Raw genomic sequence first — 15,612 nt, forward strand, 5'->3', positions numbered from 1 at the left:
CTGTTGCTATTCTTGAAGAGACTGAATGCAGGACTCGCAATAAGTCAATCAAATTCCTCAAAGTCAAGTGGTCACACCATTCCGACCGTGAAGCCACCTGGGAACGCGAGGATCACCTCCGTTCTGAGTACCCGGCGTTCTTCCAGTCCTAGATCTTGGGACGAGATCCTTTTGTAGTGGTGGAGTGTTGTAACACCCCGGATGTAATTTACCTTATATGTACTCCAACTCTTGCCGTTTCCGGCGCTAAGTTATTTTATTTCCTTGGGTTCGGGTTTTTTTCTCCGTGTGTTGTTGTCGTTGTCATGCATCTCATATCATGTCATCATGTGCATTGCATTTGCATACGTGTTCGTTTAATGCATCCGAGCATTTTCCCCGTTGTCTGTTTTGCATTCCGGCGCTCCTATGTGTGTTAAACGTTTCCGGATTGGACCAAGACTTTCCAAGCGGCCTTGGTTTACTACCGGTAGACCGCCTGTCATGTTTCGTACCATTTGGACTTCGTTTGATACTCCAACGGTTAACCGAGGGACCGAGAAGGCCTCGTGTGTGTTGCAGCCCAACACCCTTCCAATTTGGCCCAAAACCCACCAAAACCCTCTCCATCATCTAGAGCGTTCGATCACGATCGCGTGGCTGCAAACCGCACCTCATTTGGACTCTCCTAGCTCCCTCTATGCCTATATATAGACCTCTCCTCGAAAATCCCGGGTCTCCTCTCCCCCCTAACCCTAATTTTTCCCTCGCGCCGTGCCGGACATGTCCGAAGCCGGCCGGACGAACCGCGCCACCGCCCCGCGCCAGTAGGAGGGTGCCATGTGGCCCCAGCCACCGTGCCCCGCCGCTGGCCCGCTTGGCCCGCACCGGGCCCTCCCCGCCGCCGATCCGGGCCGCGCCTGCCCGCGCATGTCGCCTCCCGCGCGCCGCCCGAGCCGCCCCGATCCGGCCGCCGCACCACCACCACCGGCGAACTCCGGCAACCCCGACGCCGCGCCGCCTCGCGCATCCGGCCGAAGACGCCGCGTCCTCGCCGCGCCGGTCACCTCGCCGGCCTCCCCGTCCTTCCTCGTCGTCGTCCCATCATCAGCGAGCTCCACCCCGCAAGCTCCGGTCGCCTCTTCTTCTCCGGCGAACAGGGTCTCCGGCCAGCTACAGGAACGGCGGCGAACCTCGACTTCCGTGCCTCAGATCTGAGATCTGGATTTTTAGGGTTGACTTCGATCCAGTTTTGCATATTTTTTTGCATCTCATGCTATAACTCCACATTCGTAGCTCCGTTTTGTGCGTGTAGCATATCAAAATGTTCGTCTCAGAGAGTACATCATTTCACCTCATTGCATCATTTTCATTTGAGCTCATCTTGATGCCCGAAATGCTGTTGGAAGAGAGCTATTTGAGATAATTGTCAGATCTGCTGCACCAAATAGCTATTTGTCATTTTTGCCATGATTAATGTGTGCATGATATGCTCCTGAGTTCTACATGTGTTTTTTATATGCCATGTCATCTTTACAGAAGTTCTTACCATGTATTTTTGTGATATGTGTGGTGACTAGCACAAGCTTGCAAAGTAGTGCATTCGTTAATGCTGATTTAAGGGACTTAGAATTTTACTAAGTCCTTGATCTGTTTTTATCAATATGCCATATGTTCATGTTATCAATATGCCATATGTTCATGTTGTTTCCTAGTGATCCGTGCCTCTTTCGAGGATGATCAGTAAGGATGATTTGTTAAAATTCTGGTGCTCTATCCATCCATGTCTTTGTTTGCAATTATGGAGCAACCTAGCTTGAGTCAATTGAGCTCTACTTTTGCTATTTCGTGAATCCTGGCAGATTGTTGACTTGTTAGCGATTTTACCGAGGATATTGTTGTTGATCCGTGCATGCTATGTTGTTGTTCTTGCAATGTCTAGCTTCTATGATATGTATTCTTCATGGGTGTGTGCTTAGTTTGTCATGCCTTTCTCCGTAGTGAGTGCATCAAGCTTGTGAACATGCCTACTCGTTAACAGATTTGCATGCTCCAGTTTTTCACTAAGTATGTAACCTGATTATGTTTTTTCCATGTTCACATGCTTACAATTGTATTTTCTGATCCCTTTTGGCTCAAGGTCACTAAGGTACTTTTGTAAAGTGCTTTGAGTAGCGTCATTTCATGGATTACTTTGCCATGCTAAGTTCCTATAGCATATAGTTTCATTCTCCAAAGTGTGCTACCTGATCTGAAATTCCAGACTTGTGTTAATTTCACTAAGTCTGAAACTTGTTTATTGTTTGCGTTTTTGCCATGCTTGTTTGAACCTGTTAATGGATGAATTGGCCGTAGCTCAGTGTTCATATTTTGTCAATCATTATGAGTGGATCCCTTCCATGTATTTTGTTGCCATGTTTGAGTGCTGTAGCATAATTATCTTGATGCATTTAGATGGCTACTTGCTGTTTATCGCACACCGGCACCATATTTGTTTTGCTTGCCATTTCCCAACCGTGCATCCGATTCCGGTGATCTTTATATCGATTTCAACCGAAATCACCTCACCTTTCCAGTGGAACTCTTGGATTTCCAAGCTGATACCAGGTTCAATCATTCCGTGTCAAATCTTGCATATGCATCACATATCGCATCCCGCATAGCATACCATGTTTGCATCATGTTGTTCGAGCATTGCACGTGGTTGATTGTGTTCCTTTTGCTTGTTTGTATTGTTTGGGTAGAGCCGGGAGACGAGTTCGCGAACGAGGAGCCCGTTGAATTTGCTTACGAGGATCAAGTCAACTCTGACAACTTTGCAGGCAAGATGATCATACCGTCGAAATCACTTCTATCTTTGCTTGCTAGATGCTCGCTCTTTTGCTATGCCTATGCTACGATGCCTACCACTTGCTTATCATGCCTCCCAAATTGCCATGTCAAACCTCTAACCCACCATGTTCTAGAAAACCGTTGATTGGCTATGTTGCCGCTTTGCTCAGCCCCTCTTATAGCATTGCTAGTTGCAGGTGAAGATTGGAGATCGTTCCTTGTTGGAACATTGTTTATTGTTGGGATATCACTATATTATCTTGTTATCTTAATGCATCTATATACTTGGTAAAGGGTGGAAGGCTCGGCCTTTTGCCTAGTGTTTTGTTCCACTCTTGCCGCCCTAGTTTCCGTCATATCGGTGTTATGTTCCCGGATTTTGCGTTCCTTACGCGGTTGGGTGATAATGGGAACCCCTTGACAGTTCGCCTTGAATGAAACTCTTCCAGCAATGCCCAACATTGGTTTTACCATTTTCCACCTAGCCTTTTCCCTTGGGTTTCGCGGACTCAAGGGTCATCTTTATTTTAACCCCCTCGGGCCAGTGCTTCTCTAAGTGTTGGTCCAACTGGGCGATGTCCGGGGCTACCAGGGGCAACTCTGGGCTGGCCTACCCGACGCCTAGCTCATCTGAGTGTGCCCTGAGAACGAGATATGCGCAACTCCTATCGGGATTTGTCGGCACATTCGGGCGGTGTTGCTGGACTTGTTTTACCATTGTCGAAGTTGTCTTGTAGAACCGAGATACCGAGTCTGATCGGAATGTCTCGGGAGAAGGTATATCCTTTGTTGACCGTGAGAGCTTGTGATGGGCTAAGTTGGGACTCCCCTGCAGGGATTTGAACTTTCGAAAGCCGTGCCCGCGGTTATGGGCAGATGGGAATTTGTTAATGTCCGGTTGTAGATAACATGAACCTTAACTTAACTAAAATGAATCAACCGCGTGTGTAACCGTGATGGTCTCTTCTCGGTGGAGTCCGGGAAGCGAACACAGTGTTGGAGTAATGTTTGTCGTAGGTTGTTCTATAGTTCTTCGTTCGTGCTTTGCCTTCTCTTCTCGCTCTCCTTTGCGAACAGGTTAGCCACCATATCTGCTAGTCGCTTGCTGCAGCTCCGCATATTACCTTGCCTTTCCTATAAGCTTAAGTAGTCTTGATCGCGAGGGTGCGAGATTGCTGAGTCCCTGTGGCTCACAGATTACTTCCAAACTAGATGCAGGGCCTGATGACTCCGTTCCATATGATGCGCTTGAGCTCAAGTGGGAGTTCGACGAAGACTCACGCCGTTACTGTGTGTCTTTCCCTGATGATCAGTAGTGGTGCCCAGTTGGGGCGATCGGGACCGTGTCGCATGTTGGGGTTGATCTTTTATTTTGGTACCGTAGTTAGACCATGAGTGTATTGGATGATTGTAATGCTATTTATGTACTTTGTGTGACGTGGCGAGTGTAAGCCAACTATGTACCTTTTCCCTTATTATCTATTTACATGGGTTGTTGTGAAGATTACCTTACTTGCGACATTGCTTTCAATGCGGTTATGCCTCTAAGTCGTGCTCCGACACGTAGGAGATATAGCCGCATCGAGGGCATTACAGCAGCCATAGGACTGAACGGCGAACTCAAAGGGGAACTCCTTGCTGAAGTCCATATCCAGCAGGCTCACCCCTCGGATCGCCATTGGAGTCTCTTCGAGTGAACGAGTGTGTAGGTGGCGGCAGCAGTTCGTTTTTCATCTCTTGGGGAATTGGATTCAATAGTAAGCTGAGTGTGTACAGGCGACAACAGTTCTACCCCTCCCTCGTCCGCTGCACGCCCGGCAGAAGATGCACCCTCGGCCACACGTCGATTCACGATCGGGTCTGTATTGGTACTGTAATAACAGGAGTTAGTGGTCACTTTACTTAAATTTAATTATCTTTAATAGAAATTTATACTTAAAACAAGCAATGCATTCGCTCGTTCTATCAGTGCCACAGGATCAACATGCACAACAATTAGAATTATTATTCTCAGGACGCACACGATCAACACATTTGTCGCACTTTCAGAAAGATGATACTACCAAGTTTGAACTGTTTGTTATGGTTGTTGTCCTCTGCATCATCATGCTGTGTTTTCCAGCTTGCAAGATTCAGAACCAAAAAATAAGATCCAAATAATAAGTACGACAAAGATGCCTACACATCTCATTGATTCCTAGCTTGCAAGATTCAGAACCAACAAATAAGATCCAAATAATAAGTACAACAAAGATGCCTACACATCTCATTGATTCCCAGCTTGCAAGATTCAGAACCAACAAATAAGATTCAAATAACAAGTAAACAAAGATGCCTACACATCTCACTGATTCCCAGCTTGCAAGATTCAGAACCAGCCCATTAGAGCCTTTTGATAAAGTGAATATCAGGATTAAATCCATCTTGGCTAGCCATGTCATACAATCGAAGAACTTGGCGAATGCTCTTGACCGTCACAACATCTGTAGTTGAGTATTCCTGTTTGCACAGCATGTTTGCACAGCACAAACAAGGAGACAAGAGAGCATGATTTCGCTTTAATAGCAGCCTCCTTGAACTCAACCTCCAGCTCTACTTGGATGAGGTCTGCCTGGAGTTCCATGATTCAATTCATGCGCCTTTTTCTGTAGTTCACCTGAAATGAAGCAAAGATTGCATCATTCAGCTAGCAAGAAGTACTTGCTCCTGTGAGGTGGTAGGTTCTTCTTTAGTAGTTGTACTAAAATTGAGGAACATTAAGGTTGGCTGTCCGGCTCATGTAAGGTGCAACTATAATTTTCTTATCCTTTTGTGTAGTTCCACTAAAATAAAGTGCCATTGTGGTGACAGTGATGGCTCCATCTTGCAAAGGCTAATAAAATGTTGCACGAGATTACTAGCAGAACTTGACGGAGATTTTGGAAACTCCAATCACCATTTTGTGCAGTTCCACCAAAATTGAGAGATGTTGCCCACATGACATTTCAGTTGAACTGCACAAGACACTCATTCCAAAAAAAAGTGTTTTGTGCAGTTCACCAAAAGGTCACAATAGCAACAAGGTGAAATGGATATCCCTATCTACACAAAAAGATAGAAAGTAAACAGTTGTTGGTTAATAAAAATGGGGACGCGTGGCGGCACGTAAATGGTGCTAGTAAGTAGAACGCCCACGGTTTCAATAATACTTGTGTTTCCGATTGTAACGTGACAACACTTGTTCCAAAATGACTTTGTTGATTGTTAATGTGTGTGCCTTCGCAAATCGGACTGCAAATTTACCACAGCATGTTGGTGCCATGTCATGGAACCAAGCCAAGTTTCATTATTTTCATGCGTGTTTTGGATTTACAGGAATTAGAAAACTAAGTTTCTCAATGTTTCCAACCCAGCCACGACGCCCAGAATTTTGAATTTCATTCCCATTTCTTGCATGGAACCTAGAAATTTACCCGAGGACACACATGTGATTTTTCAACCAACTTTGGTGCACTGTAACATGTGCTTATATTTCAAATTTGAATTATGCTCACAAAGGTGACACGTTCCCTCCCAGAACCACGAGCCTTCTTGAGAAAAGCTCTGATTTGCAAGAAGCTTATACCAAAATTTGTTCATATTCAACCAACTTTTTTTACCACGGCATGGTACTACCATGACATGACACCATGCCAAGTTTCATGATTTTAAAACCAAGTTTCTCAATGTTCTCGACCGAGCCACGATGCCCAGATGTTTGAATTTTATTCTCATTTTTTGCATGGGACCTACTCCCTCCTTCCATCTATATAGGGCCTAATGTGTTTTTCAAGATAGCCTTTGACTATTGACAAGATTAATAGCACATGAGATGTAGACTATGAAAATTATATTATTGGAAGCTCCTTTGACATACAAATTTGAAGGTATGCTTTGTGTAAGTTGCATGTCATATATTATTGCTCTAACGTTTGGTCAAAGTTAGCCTTGAAAAACGCATTAGGACCTATATAGATGGGAGGGAGTTGAAATTCACCCGAGGACACAAATGTGATTTTTCAACCAACTTTGGTGCACGGGAGCATGTGCTTGTAGTTCAAATTTGAATTATGCACATTAAATGACCAAAAACTCAATTAATGTGAAAATAAGGCCAAACGAAGCCGCAATAATTCCGAAATTTAACAGGGCACTCAAGTAGTTCTATGTTGCCTTTGTAAATAAACTCAAGGGGGACAACGTATATTGTTTCTCACTCAAAGGTGGCACGTTCCCTCTCAGAACCACGAGCCTTCGTGAGAGAAGCTTCGGTTTGCAAGAAGCTTGTACCAAAATCTGTTCCTATTCGGCCAATTTTTTTACCCCAACATGGTAGTACCATGACATGACATCCATGCCAAGTTTCATGATTTTCAAACGTGTTTTGGATTTACAAGAATTTTAAAACCAAGTTTCTCAATGTTCTCGGCCGAGCCACGATGCCTAGATGTTTTAATTTTATTCTCATTTCATGCATGGGACCTAGAAATTCACCCGAGGACACAAATGTGATTTTTCAACCAACTTTGGTGCACGGGAGCATGTGCTTGTAGTTCAAATTTGAATTATGCACATTAAATGACCAAAAACTCAATTAATGTGTAAATAAGGCCAAACAAAGCCGGAATAATTCCAAAATTTAACAGGGCACTCATGTAGTTCTATGTTGCCTTTGTAAATAAACTCAAGGGGGACAACATATATCGTTTCGCACTCAAAGGTGGCACGTTCCCTCTCAGAACCACGAGCCTTCTTGAGAGAAGCTTCGGTTTGCAAGAATCTTATACCAAAATCTATTCCTATTCGGCCATTTTTTACCCCAACATGGTAGTACCATGACATGACATCCATGCCAAGTTTCATGATTTTCAGACGTGTTTTGGATTTACAAGAATTTTAAAACCAAGTTTCTCAATGTTCTCGGCCAAGCCACGATGCCTAGATGTTTTAATTTTATTCTCATTTCTTGCATGGGACCTAGAAATTCACCCGAGGACACAAATGTGATTTTTCAACCAACTTTGGTGCACGAGAGCATGTGCTTGTAGTTCAAATTTGACTTATGCACATTAAATGACCAGAAACTCAATTAATGTATAAAAAATGACAAACGAACCCAGAATGATTCCAAAATTTAACAGGGCACTAATGTAGTTCTATGTTTCCTTTGTTAAGAAACTCACGGGGGGGGGGGAGTGTATATCGTTTCACACTCAAAGGTGGCACGTTCCCTCTTAGAACCACGAGCTTCCAAATCGGCCCATTTTTTTACCACAACATGTTAGTGCCATGACATGACACCATGCCAAGTTTCTTGATTTCCAGGCGAGTTTTGGATTTACGTGAATTTAAAATCAATGTTTCTCGATGTTCTCGGCCGAGTCATGACGCCCAGATGTTTGAATTTCATTCTCATTTCTTCCATGGGACATAGAAATTCAAGCAAGGACACACATGTGATTTTTCAACCCACTTTGGTGCACCGGAGCATGTCCGTCCAATTCATATTTAGATTATGCACATTAAAAGTCCAGAAACTCAATTAATGTATAAAAAGGTCAAATGAACCCAAAATAATTCCAAAATTTAACGGGGCACTCATATAGTTCTATGTTGCCTCTGTAAATAAAATGAGGGGGGAGGCAGCGTATATCGTTTCGCACACAAAGGTGACACGTTCCCTCTCGGAACCACGAGGCTTGTTGAGAGAATCTCCGGTTTTGCAAGAGGCTTGTACCAAAACTTGTCCCAATTCAGCCAAAAATTATACGTATGAAAACAGGGTTTATATTATCCCAAACATCTCGCTACCTAGACCAATAATGTACTATGATTTGAATTCAACATAAAATGGATACAAATATTTGAATTGGAGAGCGTATGGTACATGTAGTTCATAGTGAAATATGATTACTGCTATATGTATGTTTTTTGTTATCAAGATAATATTTAAATTATTGTATAACTTGACAACAATCATATTCAAATAAGGAAAATTGATTCAAATTTAGTCCATATGGTAGACGACAATATATATGTTCACATGGTGGAGTAAAATGTTCATATATGATGGAAGATCAAAATGTATGACTACATCAATTATAAACCGCAAGGTCACCTAACGATATATTCGAATTCAACATAACATGGATTCAAAAATTGAAATTCGAGATCATGGGATCTGTAATCATATAAAATGGGACATTACTCTTTCTTTGTGGGAATTGATTTGTTTTTTGTTGTTATTGAGGGAAGTGTGAATCGATTTGGTACTGTGCAGGGTAATCTTGTTCTCCCGATTATTTTTACATTTTGCTTGTAGTTTTTTCATTGGCATCTATAGCAATATAGTAAAAGGGGACATGACTCTCTTGTGTCTTGTATGAATTGTTTTTTTACACGTTAAGTTTGTTCTTCCGAACAAGGAATCCGCACCTTGTTATCACGAAATTTTCAAGTCGAGTATCTTTTGTCTCACCTGGTTTGAAATTTTCAAGCTCGAGTATCTTTTGTCTCACCTGCTTCTTCAACCCGCGCCGCGCCTTGTTATCCCGAAAGTTGGACACGCGTGAGAACTCCCTCCTCATCCGAAATCGCTCCCGCAGCCCAGACACGTGAAATCCCCCTTCTTCCCCTCAGCCAGAAATGAAGCTCCACGCCGCGGTGTCAAAACCGGTGGGGGTACGCTGGTAACTTACCCTACATTTCGGACAAGCGCGTCCCTAAGCCTGGCTCCCCCCTCCCCCTTCGCCCCCCATTCGTACACCGAGGCCGCCAAAACCCGCGAAACCCCACGCTCCTCAGTCGGCCTCCCAACCGCCGCCCAGCCGGAGACTCTTCCCCAACTATGTCGTCCACCACAACAGCTCGCCGTCCTTCATCCACCGCAATGGATGAGGATCCGTTGTCGATCTCGTCGTCCCGCCGGATCAGCCGCCCCGTCCTCCACCTCCAAGGAGCCGCCCCGACGTTCGCCTTGTCTATCACGCCACCTCAATCCCCACAGCGCCGTCTTGACCTGCCCCACCGGAACTGCAGCACCCTCACCAATTCCTCCGATGAAGCCGAGGCCAACTCGGCGCCACCAAGGAGGTTCTGCACTCACCGCTGCATTTTATCTTTTATTCAATCTCACGGGGCTGCCGGTGCTCGATACCAAGCAGACATGGCGTGTCTCCATCGACGGCACCGTCGCCGGCCACATCATCCACGGCGTCTCTCCCCCATGTGGTTGCTTCCTCGGCGGCGACTTCCACAACGGCACTAGCTGCAGCTGCTCCGGCTCTCGCTCGCGATGCGGCTCTGTTCTTGCTGTCGATCATGCTGCTGCACTGCTCCTACTTTCGTTCGTGCTGCTGCTCTGCTCTTGCTCTCGCTTGCGCTGCTGCACTGCTCCTACTTTCGTTCGTGCTGCTGCTCTGCTCTTGCTCTCGCTTGCGCTGCTGTTGCTGCTGCACGACCTCCGGCAGCTACAGGAGTTGCTGCTTTAGCACTCGCTCGCGGTGCTACTGCATGACTTGCTCTCTGCTAGTGCATTCCCTGCTCGAGCGTCTGCTGATTTAGATCACTGCTTCTCTGCTACTAGTGCTCGAATGCCCTAAACATCCATTGCAATGCTCTGTTACTAGTTCAATCTGTTTCGACAATAAAATTCAGTTTCGACTGTGAAGTTCATTTTCTTCACTTAAGTTCAGAGTGAACAGTACTTACAGCATCTGTCGGAGCGGCCGTGGTGCAGCTGATGCGTTTTACATCTAGCACTTTTTGGTGATGTATTTTACATCATCTATCGCAGATGATATTAGGGTCCCACTTCAGATTAACGCTGTCTGTCTTGTCATGCTTCAGCCTCGTCGCCGTACACCTTAGCGGAGCTGCTCCAACGATGGAACCGTCCATAACAACAGAGCAGTACCCTCGGCGCCGTTTCCAGAGTCCTCGGATCTTCTTCCCTGCCTCCGACAGTCACACCAGCATCATCACCATCCTCCATGTCCAACCCAATGATGCTGAGGTCCACAAGGCTATGCCAAAGAGGTTGTACACTCGTCGCATCACTTTGTTTCTCCATTCCTCTGTTCTTCCAGTTCATGTGAGCCAAACACCCAGGTTGACTGAAATCCTATGTTTCCAAATGCACTGTTTTGCATGTGCATTCCTATCCTATTCCTGTGTTTTTCCTGTCCCTGCGTTTATAGAGTCCTCCAATTCTAAGGAGCGCTTACAGATTTACTTCATTTTCAGATAGGCGTCAAAGAAAACTCTGTGTGTTATGTCCTGCTCCTGTCGTGCCATCATCCACCCCACCTGAGGTGCACCATCAACAGAAGTGTTCACTGCAGCAGAGATCCCCCCTGCAGACTTCCTTTTGTCGCCTCAGATCATCTTCCCCGTTGCCGGCATCCACGCCAACTGCATTACCATCATCGACTGAGCAGATGAACCTGAGGAATACATAGTTCCGGAAGAGAGGTCGCAGTCTTTCGTGTTTGCTTACGTTATACATCGGTTATTATTACCTGCTACTTTATCGTTCAATCTTGAGTTTTGAATTGCCCATGGGTCTCATATCAAGCCAGCAACGAATAGTATCTGTCTACTATCTGGTTCATCTGGGGTCTTCTATGTGGTTCATGTTGGGTGGGCAACAAATAATAGATAATCCATTGTCTATCTTTTTAAACTGAAGTATAATCTACCTACTATCATTAGTTTTGGATCCATCCACTCGTTTGCTACCATCAGTCTTGATTTTTCCATGCACCCCTTAGGCCTTACAAAATCTAACTATTTTTATTATTATGCATGTCAGATATTGTACACAATCATACCAAACATGTAGAGAAAAAGAGAAGACCGTTGCGTGCGAATATAATGTCATGCAAACGCCACTCCATGGTGGGCGAAGTGCCCCCCCCCTCCTGCATTTCCAGATTGTATTCCAGAGGAAGATAATTGTTCAGATGGAGATTCAGAAGGAGCCGACCACACCTGTTTACCACCTGAGGTGTTTGCTCTAACCTGGCATGCTGATGTTGGTCATATCATGCATATGGCACCTTGCATTGCTTACATTATACATCTTATATGTCATCAGCTTAGTTTAGGTTTTCTTTGTGTGAATTCCACCTGTTTGGTTTCTATATCATACTCCCACCATTCCTAAATATTTGTCTTTTTAGAGATTTCAACAAGTGACTACATACGGAACAAAATGAGTGAATCTACACTCTAAAATATGTCTATATACATCTGTATGTGGCAGTCCATTTGAAATCTCTAAAAAGACAAATATTTAGGAACGGAGGGAGTATATGGGAATTATGCAATGCCATCTTCTTTAGCCAGGCATCATATACGTGAATCATGCAATGCCATCCTATTTAGCCAGTCATCTTATATGTGAATTGTATCGTGCCATATTTTTTTCCATAATGTATTCCGTTTGTCAACAATGTTTATACATTCATCTACTCTTCCTGTGCATCAGCCATTTGAGTCGGTCATGGGAAAATCTGGAGTGAAAAAAAGGTCTTCTGAGCAGTCAGTGCTACCTGTCGATGCAGATTTCTTGTTGGTTACAGATAGCTCCTCAGAGGAGGATTCAGAGAGAGATGACCAATCGTATCCCCCCCGGGTGCATGCTCTAATTTGGCTGGGTTATATTGCTCATATCATGCATATGGTGTCTTGCATTGCCATGCCATTTGCTTAGATTAGACATGCTTTGTGTGAATGCCTCATGTTTGCTTTCTATATCAGATATGTGAATTATGCAATGCCATGTTTTTCAGCCAGTTATCATATATGTGAATTATGCACCGCCATGGAGCCAGACATCATATATGTGAATTATCTCATGCCATCTTTTTTTTCATTACGCATTCCATTTGTCAACAATCTGTGTATATTGAACTACTCTTCATGTGTATCAGCCATTTGAGCCGGTTATGGAAAAATCTGGAGTGAAAACAAGGTCTTCAGAGCAGGCAATGGTACCTATTGAAGCATATATCTCGATGTTTATAGGGAGCTCCTCAGAGGAGGATTCAGAGACAGATGACCAGTCCTATATCCCACCTGAGGTGTATGCTCTAAGTTGCAATGTTTATATTTCTCATATGATGCATATGGTGTCTTGCATTGCTTAGTTTAGACATCATATGTACAATATTGAATTCTATCTGCTTAGTTTAGAGATCATACATGCGAGTGCTAGATTCTTAGTATATGAATCAATTATGTCAATTATATCATGCCATCCTGTATACTTAGACAACATGTATGTGAATTATTTCATCCCAACCTATTTTAGAAGGACATCATATAGTTTTGTCATGTCATCCTGTTTAGGTACTCATCATATGTTGAATTATGCCATTATATCATGTTAAGTTATCAATCATATATCTGAAACTGTGTCATGCTATCCCGTTTAGTTAGGCATCATATATGTGAAATTGTGTCATGCTATCATGTTTGGTTAGACAACATATATGTGAATTACCACATCTGTCTATCATACAATGTCTGTACATTCAATTTCTTTTCTTGTTTATCAGCCATTTGAATTGGAGGGGTGATGGCAGTATCTAAGGGAGCAAAAACCCGTTCTTCACAAAAGACAGTGCTACCCGTCGATGCAGATAGAACCATGGTTGTACTGGCCCATAAACTAGCCCCACCACACATAATCGAGACTCTTCCAGATTGCACACTTACACCATTGGGCAGAGAACCAGCTACAACCCATCTAACCGCAACCCCAGCGGATAGTAACCCACTTATAGTTGACAAAGCACCATGTCCACCACAGAGTACCCCCACACGAGCAGTTTGTAAAGCTACTGCAGTGCCCAAAGCACGAAGACCACCACAGCTAACCCAAACTCCATGTTTAAAGCAGAAGAGCGACAGTTCTCAGGTCAGATTCCGTAGCTATGGTCCATACTCCTGTGCTGTTGCATCACTGTATTTACTCATACAAACTACTTTCGAATTTGAAGGATCCAATTGAAACTCCAATGGCGCAACAGGTATGTTTTAAACCTATTTCTTTAACTGGATTGCTGCTCTAACTTCTTGCTCTATGTTGATTTCAGTTTAAGTTGTATAAACAGTTATGTTCTCATGTGATGCACATTACAAGTGCTGCCAATGTTGTGTAGTTTCTCACACTTATATTCTGTCTATGCTGCTGTGTCTTAAAAATATATGAGTTGAACTGTGTCTCTATCTTGATTAGGGAACATAAACTAGAATGGTATGGACAATACAGTGACCATAGTACATAGATATATGTTTGTTTCATGCTGTTATCATGTCCACCTTACTACTGAACCGGTTTACCAAAAATGAGTTTCGTATACTACAAGCTAAACCTATGATGTGTCTGCTTGTTTCTCTTGTAGTATGCAAACAGAATATTGGAGAAGAGCACCCCACTATGCAATGGTAGAGAATGTAATGCATATAAGGTTCAAGATAGTGAGACAACCCTGTTAGTCTCCAAGAAAGGTGATAAAAACGATCTTGTAGACAGTGAGAAAACCCCACAGTCCTGCGTTGATGTAGTGTTCGAGTTACTGGCCAGTCCGCTGGCCCAAGCTCCTCGAACTCGCTGCCTGAATCACTTCGGCTTCTTCAGTCTCAGCTACAAGCTAAAAGGCATCAGTCAGCTATGCTGCGGCAAGAAGCCAAAGGACTGAGGAAGTCCCTGCATAATTCAGATGCGTACTTTCTTGTGCAACAGCAAGCGCTGGAGGATTTAAGCGCCAAACAAGAGAAAGTTAATAAGCTTGCTAAGCATGTTGCCAGCATTATGGGTACCCAGGATATTGTTTCTTGAACTCTTCTGAAGTGGTTTCAGTTCTGGACTTGTTTTCCTGCGGCGTTTATATGCTGCTTTGTTCCCTATATTTGCACTGGTGGCGAACTTTGATGCCCAGTGGATATAATATGTGTAATAGCTGTGATAGCCTAGCATAAGTTGCTTGCTTATTTATTTCCTTGTTGTCTTGTTTATTTGTTTGCTTGTAGTCACTGCAGTTCTTTTTCCGCGGTTTGCTAGTGGCTGTAATAACCTATTTTTTAAAACTAGGCCACAATAACCATGGGCAAATATTTACTGTAGTGACACTGGGCCTCCTACGGGCCGTAGAAATAGTGGGCCTTCTACGGGCCGTAGAAACAGTAGGCCTTCTATGGGCCGTATCATCAATGGGCCTTATACGGGCCGTATGATCGATTGGCCAAACATGGGCCAATAACAGGCCGCATTATGGCCGTAAACGGGCTAGAGTTGGAATCGTCCGTTCATGGGCCGACCATAATGGGCCATCGTTAATAGGCCGTATTTGATGACGCTATGAAAACGGCCCAATGTATTAACGGACCACAAACGGGCCGACTATAACCACGGGCTGAATTTGGCCCACAAGTAGAAAATGACAGTAATGGGCCGTAAGTAAACGAATGCTGGAAATGAGCCCAAGAATAAATGGGCTCTGAGAAGGCCGAAAGATAACATGGGCTGGAAACGGCCCAACGGAATAACGGGCCGTTAATGGGTATAAAGTGATACATTGTTCATTATAGGCCAGTTTCACCACGGGCTGTTAATGGGTGTAAAGTGATACACTGTTCATTACGGGCCAGTTTCACCACGGGCCGTTAATAGGCCAAGAGTTACATAGGGCCTCATATGGGCCGAAAGACGTCATGGGCCATACATGGGCCAGAAGTGAAAACAGACTGGAATCATATTGGATGGCCCAGATGATG

The sequence above is a fragment of the Triticum dicoccoides genome, chromosome 6A (genome assembly GCF_002162155.2).
Source record: "Triticum dicoccoides isolate Atlit2015 ecotype Zavitan chromosome 6A, WEW_v2.0, whole genome shotgun sequence".
NCBI classification, from domain to species: Eukaryota; Viridiplantae; Streptophyta; class Magnoliopsida; order Poales; family Poaceae; genus Triticum; species Triticum dicoccoides.